Source organism: Vidua macroura, chromosome 15, assembly GCF_024509145.1.
Source record: "Vidua macroura isolate BioBank_ID:100142 chromosome 15, ASM2450914v1, whole genome shotgun sequence".
Lineage (NCBI taxonomy): Eukaryota > Metazoa > Chordata > Aves > Passeriformes > Viduidae > Vidua > Vidua macroura.
The window spans coordinates 7,427,879-7,437,262 of NC_071585.1; positions in this window are offsets into that span (position 1 = coordinate 7,427,879).

Sequence of the window (9,384 nt, forward strand, 5' to 3'; positions counted from 1 at the left end):
ATGCTCCCTGACTGCTGGTGTCACTGCATGGAGCTCTGCTTGCACAACTGCAGTGCCCTCTCAGAGCTCCCCTGCGTGCACCATCCTGCTCTAGAGGTCCAAGGCTGCTGTCGAAACAGCCACATGAATATTGCAGTGATATTCACATTTTCAAATTTAATTTTTGCATGACCTGCTTAGTGCTAAATTTCCAAGTGTAGTGAGCGATAGCAAATGGAGATGGGGAATACACTGGGGCAATCATTAACAAAGGGATGTAATTATATGATTTTTAGCTTAGCTTTTGCATTCATCTCTTTTATAGTCCTTGTCCAAAAGACAAATCTTCTTCATTTTCCTCCTATTTTAAAATTATTTATGTTTATCTTTATATGTACTGAAATTACATGGGCAAAACCTTTATAATTTTTCCAGAAGAGCTGTGCTGGGAAATTGAAGCTCCAGGTGTTAGTGGCAGGCATTTACAGGCAACAGAAGAACAGAGTATGGTAGATGGAAGCCTTTCTTCTGCCCAGAGCTCCTTGTTTCTACTCATTTGCCTTCTAACATGGGTTTTTCTGATTTATTTTCTCATTTGTGTTGCTTGTTTTTTGCTGTTACAGATTAAATCATGATTTATATGATTTGAATTTCCTTGCAGAGCTCCTGGTGTTAGGCAGAACTGAAATTTTGATGTTAGGTAGAGAGCTACTTGATGAACTTTTAATTTTTTTTTTTTCTTGTTCATTGAACCATGCTGATTGAACTACAATTTCTATTCCATCTCTTTGACTAATAGAAAAAATATGTCACAGTTGTTATATTTATATGGCAAGTTTTTTAACATCAAATCTGCATTTGCAGTAGTTTGCATGGATGCTTATATTATACTAGGAAATGATCATTTTCATCCTGAAGCAGACAAAATAATCACTGGGCTGTAGAATCAAACCCCCAACAGTTGAAAATCAATATTTTTTGACATTATTAATGAATGTAAATATTAGTTGGAATTGATACTGTTTTATAATCTAATTCTGCCCTTTATTCTAAGGGAGAGTTCTACCAATACAATTTCTGAAGGTCTCTGATAATCCAAGATAATCCAAGTGATATTTTTGAATGCAATCATTTTTTTTTTTTTACTGTTGAATAGTATCAACAGTGTTGTAGGTGTAAGGATTAGCTGCCCAGTACCTGTAACCAGCCCAGCCGAGCTGGGTTCAGCTGGGTTGTTACAGCTTGGTCTGGTCCCTGCCCACCACCCTGTTCAAGCAAACTGGGAACTGATGTAAGCAGGGAGGCCTGCTCAGGTAATATGTGAAATGAACCAAGTTCACATGAAGCCATATTCAGCATCCATAGTCTTTACTTGCTGCTTTCATAAAAACTCTTAATATTTACCAAGTCTTCGCTGCAGGGGTATTGGTGTGCATTTTTACATCCTTTGAGATTCCATGTCCTAGTATTAATTTGGTTTTGGTTTATAACTTAAACTGTTGCTTATGAAAATTAGGAAATGTGTCTGCATAGAAACTGAGCCTCCTAGGTCAGTATTGGTTCCCTAAAAAAGGATTATTGAGCCTTTTGTCTTTTTGACTGCTGTCAAACAAGAGCAAAGCAATTGAAATTTGAGGAATACTTAGGCTAACAGTTACTGGGAGGGAAGCCACTTTTTCACTTGTGTTCTGCTGTGGGGAAAAGAGGTCTGTATTTTTGAGAGTACTTGCTGGCATGGTTATGGAACCATCCTCTTGATTGCCATGGTCTACTCTTAGCAAAGAGGATCAGACTGCACAGACTTTGGACAAAACAATGTTATTATTAGCAATATTTCAGAGACTGACAAAAAAGTTATCCTGACTTTCTCACTTTGTGGTAAGGTAACCACTAAGGCAGTTGTTAATTTTCAAAGTAAACCTCTTTTGCAGGTTATTAAAGGCAGGGCTCATCTCACCCATCTTCAGTTTTGACTAATTAGATCCCTAAAAGCCTCATGTAGACACCATTTGTAATCGACAAAAAATGAGATGTACCCTCACAATACCAATAAACATTTAGCTAAATCTTAGTTGCTGGTATTTTCTTTAGTATGCAGAGTGGTTTGCTTTAGTAACTAAAATATATCAAGGTATGCTTTGCCTTGGATGCTGAAGAAAGAGACTAGAGGTCATTTTCTGGAGACAGTGATACAAACTTATCAAGTGGGACTGCAAAGCAGCACATGTCTGTAAATAAAACTGATCAATGAACAGAAATGGAGTTACTCCAATCTCCTAATGCTTGATCCTTGGCACACAGCAACCAGAAAGGGCTCAGCCTTGGACTACTCCTCTCCCCAGAAAGAAACAAAACAGAACAGAGAAGCTAAGGAAGTCTCCTGAAGGCAAAACGTTCACTATCACAAAATATCTGCTGTAAAATATAAGTTCTGTCAAAATGGCAAATTTTGTTGCAATTTAAGAGAATCAGCCAAAAGGTGCTTATGGAAATAATTCTGCCTATAATTTATATTTTTCTACCCATTTTTTCTTCAAAGTAGATAACATGTACTCTTCACACTTTTACCCCCATGGTTTTCCTGTGAACTTTTAGCTGTTTCATCTTTTCATTGACCTTGAAATTAAGTAACATAGAAAAAAAGTATCAGTCACCCAGGCAACTTAGGGATTTCCCCCTAGTTTTGAAACATGTGCTCAAAAAGCATAATTATTTCTATTGTCTAAAGCTAAAACTCCTTTTTCATTAATATATTGCTGTAGAAACATACAGGGAGCAGGTAACAGATTGTAGGTCACATTTTTCCATTAGCGCTCAAAGGTTTTTATTTTCTAGGTAGCAGAGCAAGCATATACATATTTTAGAAGCTCTTACAATCTAAATAATGGAAAATAATTAAGATCAGAATATGCTTCAGAGATAGCCTTTTTAATCAATCCCTTATGTAAATGAGGATTTATGTTAGTGTTGTGTTTCTATCTTGTGGCTTTTTAAAGCAAATATGGCTGTTCCTATTCCCTGCAGTTTGGCTCACATTAGGGAGGAGTCTTGGAACATGAAAATTCAAATCATTGCAAATTGAACATAATCAGATGATGGTCTCCAGGTGTGTATCTGATATGGTCCAGTAGTAATGCATGTTCAGCCTACAGGGCCAGACTAGAAGTAACCCTCTCAAAATTCAAAAAGGTTGAGTGATGATCCACAGCATCTGCTGTTTACTTTGGATACCTCCATTTACTGGTTTATGGTACACATTAAGGAAAAGCCAGCCTGTGATATTTAGATGTTCAAAATAAATTTTATCTTACATTAATTCATTTTAGCTTTTGTCATGTGTTTGAGGCTGATGTTATAAATCTTAGACATGCCAATATCCATGTCCCCAACACTCAGAATTCTTTCATGGGACAGATATGCATGTATCTGTTTATGGTTATGGCAGCCATGAATTTCTCTATATTATTTATAATGTTGCCTCCCTGCTTCTAACATCCTATGGAGTTCTGCCTTTATCTTTTACTGTTTTGATGGGTTTTTTTTTCCTTCTCATCTCTGCAAGAATAGGCCTTGGCTGTGTAGAACAGCCAGTGTTTCCTGCATCATCAGATTTGCTTATTGTCATGTAAAGGATTTTCAGTGGTGTCCTAGAACCAGTCCGATTTTTCCTCCCTTGCTGTATGCTGGCATTTTTATATTTATTATTAGGAGAAATGAGGTCAATCATGCAGATTAATTGAGCAAGTACAGTTGAGCACTTTGGGCAAGACTCCTTTAATTTCTTGGCTTTTGATTTTTTTAAAATATCAAAAAGTACCTTTTACAAACTCAGACTGCCTGGAAAATTATTTAAACCAGCAAAGTGAAATACTCAGAATGGTAGACTCATCCTTTCCAGCAAGTCAAGGAATTTGCAGTCATGTAGCCCATCCTGCACTTCCCTCCCATTTCCCTTGAGAGAGACCTGCCAGCTCCCTCTGTCCCAGCAGGGCTATGGAGAGCCTCATGTGGGGTGACGGGAAGGAGCCAGGATCAATATCTCCAGTCATTATCATTGTGTCAGTAGTAATGAGGATCTGGGTATATATTCAACAGCAGAATAAAGAACTTTAAATACAGCTTCAACAGTATAGAGTATTATCAGGAACAAAATACAAAGCAATCTTTGAAAGCTAGGGAATTACCTAGCTTTTTCTCTATCAACATTTCTGCACATAATTAAAAATTATTTGGTTTAGAATGCCACCCCCCTGTGAGCTGTTCCACCATGATCTAGTAACGGTGGAGAAGTTTGGATTTCCTTATCTTTCATTGATCTCAATGGAAATATAAAGAAATTTTTTTTTTTTTTTTTTAACAATCCCCTCCCAACAGCTTCAGCACCTCAAAATAAATATCTCATTAGAAATGGTCAGCAAATGCTATGCAAATGCCCATTCTTAAGCCTGTTAGCAGTGACACTGGATTCACCAAGACTGCCTACTGTATTTTCCTGTGCCTTTTTATATGGTTTCACAACTCTAAAACTCTTGCATTTATTTTGTAAGTTTTGGGTTATTCAAAATATACAAAATTAGAAAAAGTATGTAAACTAAATATAATTGCTGTTATATAGTGAACAATACTGCTCTCAACAATGAAAGGAAAAAAATCTGCTTGGGAAAATATGAGCTAAAATTGGATTATAATTTAAAGTATTATTTAGCCAAATATATTTTTACCGAGTTATAAAGAGAGACAGTTTTTATAATTAAGGTGAATGGATGCATTTATTTCAGTATGCCTAGTTAATACCTTCAGAGCAACTTCTTTGACAGAAAAGCTTTTTAAAGACCACTGCAATGAAGAATGGCTGACAATATGAGCAGCACAGAAGGGACCTCATTAGTTTTTTACAGGAGGAAGAAATTGGAAAGCTAAAGCTCTCAGAGGGCAAGAGTCAGCCAATGTAACAAGGAAATCCTTATCAGATTGTGTCTGTTCACCTACTATATAGCAACCACTGCAGTTGAAATTCAAGTGAGAGGTGTCTGAAGGTACTGTAGAGAAATGTGAAATATGTTTGTGAGATGTCCAATCCTCACAAAATTATCTATTAACGAGTTCAATGTAAAAATGCAAAGATGCAGACAGAGCTGTCCCCATAATGAGTAAGAAGGAAATACTTTTTTGACTATAAGGTGTTCTTGTTTGATGGCAATGATGACATCATGGTAGGAATTAATTATCAATATCAGATGTTATTATGTCACTCATGCAGCAGGAATAATTTGGAAGCCTCTTTTCTGCTGTAGTTTGGAAGCTGTGCTTTACAGTAGGAGTGGAACTATAAAGCAATAGCAAGGATTCAGAACTGAACAGGCATTTCAGGTAATTCTACTCAATTTGTATTAAAATTTAGCAAGATAAAAAAAGGAAACAAACCACCACAGAACAAAATTTATGTTGAAGCTCTTTAAATTTGCTGGAAAATATGCCGGATTCTTCTATTATTATAACCACATAAGAGAGTTTTTCCAGTGAAGTGATGGGGACAGGCAATTCATAGAACTGCACAACAGGCAAGCTCCCTTCAACTAGTCTTAACACAGGTTTACTGCTGTGGAGGAAGAAATATTAGAACAATGAAAACTATAATCTTTAAAAGATCCTGAAGGGTGAATTGTCGTCCTTTCTCTCTCTGACCTTCAAATATAGTATCTACATGTATTCTCTACTCCTTGATAATTCTGTCAGACTATTGTAGTGTAGAATAGTCCCATTCAAAAGGGGTGGTTTATGCCCTACCAGCACTGATAGAAAGTTTTATTTAGTTTTAGTTTTCTTGCCTCACCACCAGGCAGCCTTGGTCCCAGCATGGCCTGTGCAGAAGCGTTTGTGTTTCAGCAAGGGAGCAGGACTTTATACCCCTGAGCTGGTCACAATAATTGCAAAAACGACCTGTGACACCTGAGAGTGTCCATGCATTGACATCTATGTTTCAAGTGTGCAATCATGGGACATAAACTTGCTAAGTGAAGGTAATTTGGTGGTAAAAAGTATAGCAAGAAAAATAAAGACAAGGCTTGCACAGAAAAGAATCAGCAGAGGTGTAGCACCACAGTAGGAGAAGCAAGATGTGAAACACACTCCTGATGCAGCTACTGCTCCCTTGAAAATATGGGATTACACATGTGCTTCTGAATTAAGCTGAGAATAAATCTAGCCAGGAAAACACCTTATGGATCTTGCTGTAACAAAATATGGAGAATTGAAAGTCAAAGCTATGAAACACTGTCAGATTTGTATTGGGAAAAAATATTGCAGCACTATTAATGGGTCTGGTCTTGAACTTTGCATCCATCATTTTTTAAGCCAGAATGTTTGTTAAATTCCTCTACAAAAATTGCTCTTTAAAAGAGCATTAACATTATGTAATTTTAATACATGCATTATATGCTCAATTCCTAGTCTTAATCTCCCAGCACCATTCTTCAGCTATTAATACATTTAGTTAAGTAAGTTCTTATACAGGGCTAGAGATGTAGTGACTGTATGCCATGGATGAATTATGGAAGTAATTTAATATTCTAAACATTTATTTATATTGCAACATTTTTCATCAACTCAGAATTTGCAGTTGTTTGCTTAGAATAGAAACTACTCACAAATCAGGAAGTAAATCAAGGTTTCTGAAATTCAGTGTCAGTATATGATAAGTGATGTTTAGCCATTACAAAGGATCAAGACCTTATTCTTGGCCTGGTTTTGATGGTGTAACTATAGTTGCACTTATATCTTATGCCCTAGGTTATTAAGGATCTCTCTAAATCAAAGCTTGGGGAGCTCAGTAAGTTTGATTTATCTTGGATGCTCATTAGGCAGAAAATGGGTATGGACTTGCTCTTAATGAATGCAGTTATAAGTGCCATTTCTGCCTCAGCCTTTTATGTACGCTTCCAAAGCCTTGAGTTGGTATTCAGAGGAATTAATATATTGACTTGCTGGGGATATTGGCACTTGTCTTCCTGCCACTTCAAAGCCCCTTTCAAAACTCTTCAGAAGATTAGCACCAGGCATGAGTAGACAGATAACTAAACTTCCCAGGAAAATGTCCGTGTCTTTTAGGAGCAGTTTTGCAGGTTTTCTGATTTTTTTTTTTTTTTAAGACTATCAAGAGAAGTATAAAAACACTTGCACTCAAAATATCCTGAATTTCAGTGTCTCCAGGATTTCAAGTCATACCTCATAAACAAGAAAAGCTCGAGCATTAAGTCAATCCTTACTTTTCCCAGCAAAATTATTATTCTGCATTTACACTTTACAAACACAACTTTTGACCAAACACCTAATAAAATAAATCAAAAAGGAAATACATGAGTTTATGGAACAAATTCTTTGTAATCTACATTCATTCTTTTTAAAGCAAGAAAAAAAAATTAAAAGAATTCTTCTTTTTATTCTTCCTATCAGTACCAGGACACCTGCTGACATTCATGTCCAGTCAATAAAATCAGTAGGCAGAACAAAGCACAGGAACTGATAGAAAATGTGAAACTTTGTTTCTATTTCTTTCCCTTGCACAATCACATCTTTACACTAGCCAAACCTTTTTTTTTTTTTTTTTTTTGCCATATTTTTTCGTGTGACTGCTCTATTTCTCCCAAGTTCAAGGAGAAAGACTCTTCACATACAACATGAGAGTATTAACAGTCAATACCAGTTATTTGTGTGTCAAGACATAAAACTGGTATGGATTGTCAAGCTAGTTCATGGTGTTATTTTTTATCTTCTCAATGAAAACTTATATTATGAAGATAATATAGAGGAGATTTCAATAAGCAGGGAATAATGTCAGCTTTCTTCCCTTGTTAAAATTTAAGGACCTCTCTTAGTAATAAATTCAGTTTGCTCTTCTAAGCTGGGCCTCTTTTGCCCTTGAAGTGTTTGTCTCAGTCATCATCTCAACTCATGAACATTTTGTTAACTTTTTTCCTCTCCTCTGCCCAGCTGTGGCAGGGAAGGGTGAGCAAGCAGCTTTGGTGGGTGCCTGGAGTTGGGCCAGGGTCAAACCACAACATCTACAAACAGAATATATTAGTAAATATGTGGGTTTCACTCTCTTAAAGGGTATTTTTCCACTTAATCTTGTTATGCTTATGTTCTGAATGGAGATGTTTATGTAAAAATTCATAATTAAATTTTAAATAGGGCTTATAATCTATAATGATATGTGCAAGATTTTTTTATTATGTTAATGGAACTTTAACAATAACGGAGAATCTCTGAGACATTTAAAGATTTAAAGATTTGCTCAGTCAAAAATATGCATTCACATTTTATTTCAGTTGTTATGTCTGACAGATATAAAAGGCTCTAACAGAGCCTAAATAAAGTAGCAATCTCGATAGTCTGTTTAAAGCATGCCCATAGACTACTTTTGGTATTCAGTTTGCACAATCACATACAGATCTGCTACAATTTCTACAGTATATTTAGCCAGTGTATACAAGTATTCTTCACTGGAAGGTCTAAAATCACTTAAAAATGAAAGTCTTTTTTAAAGATGTCCCTTTGAATATGAAAATCTTTTCCCAGCAACTTTGTTACCAATATCTTCTCCTCAAAATGGATTTAATTAAATTACAGTGCCCTCACACAGAGTCTTGGAGGACTTCATATTTTAAGCAGGTTAAAAATAAATCAGCCAAATCTTTCTGCCTTTGATATCAGTGAACATTTTTCCTCTTGGTTTCAGTTGTGTTGGTGACCTAATTGGTTGGAAAGTTTTCAAGACTTAGAGTTTTATCAACAGCATTTCTGAGATAGGGCTGGTAAGCCCCAGCATTGCTGGAGGCATCTACTGCCAGAACACTTAGGAGATCTGGACCTTATCTTTAGGCATTGGGCTTTTTGTTTGTTTGTGGGGGATGGATTTTTTTTTTAATATTAATTTTACCATATGCCCAGAAAACCCAGTTTCCCTGTGAATATGTCTAAGCAGGTCAGCAAAAGAAGAACCCTTACATTTGAGTGCTGAAGAGCATTATTAAAATACAGTAAAGTGTGACTAAGTATTTTCAGATTAATTCTCGTACCAGAGTAATGTTATTCAAAATAAAAGTCTTGCAGATATTAATGCCATTGGTCTAATCACACAATTAAAGATGCTGAAATGCATATGGGTTTTTCAGGATGAGATGCAAATGACATAATAAACAGATTGAAATTGGGCTGTCTATAATTAAACCAAAACAGAAGTCTGTAAGTGCTTCCCAATTTTAGTCAATGGCCAGGTAGAAGTATTCAATTTGGGTTCAAAATACTTATTGCTTGATTCTCTGATTATAGAGTAGGATAATTAGAGACTGATGAATGATTTATTAGTTCTCTTAAAATACATACCATCACTTCCATTTTAGCTTC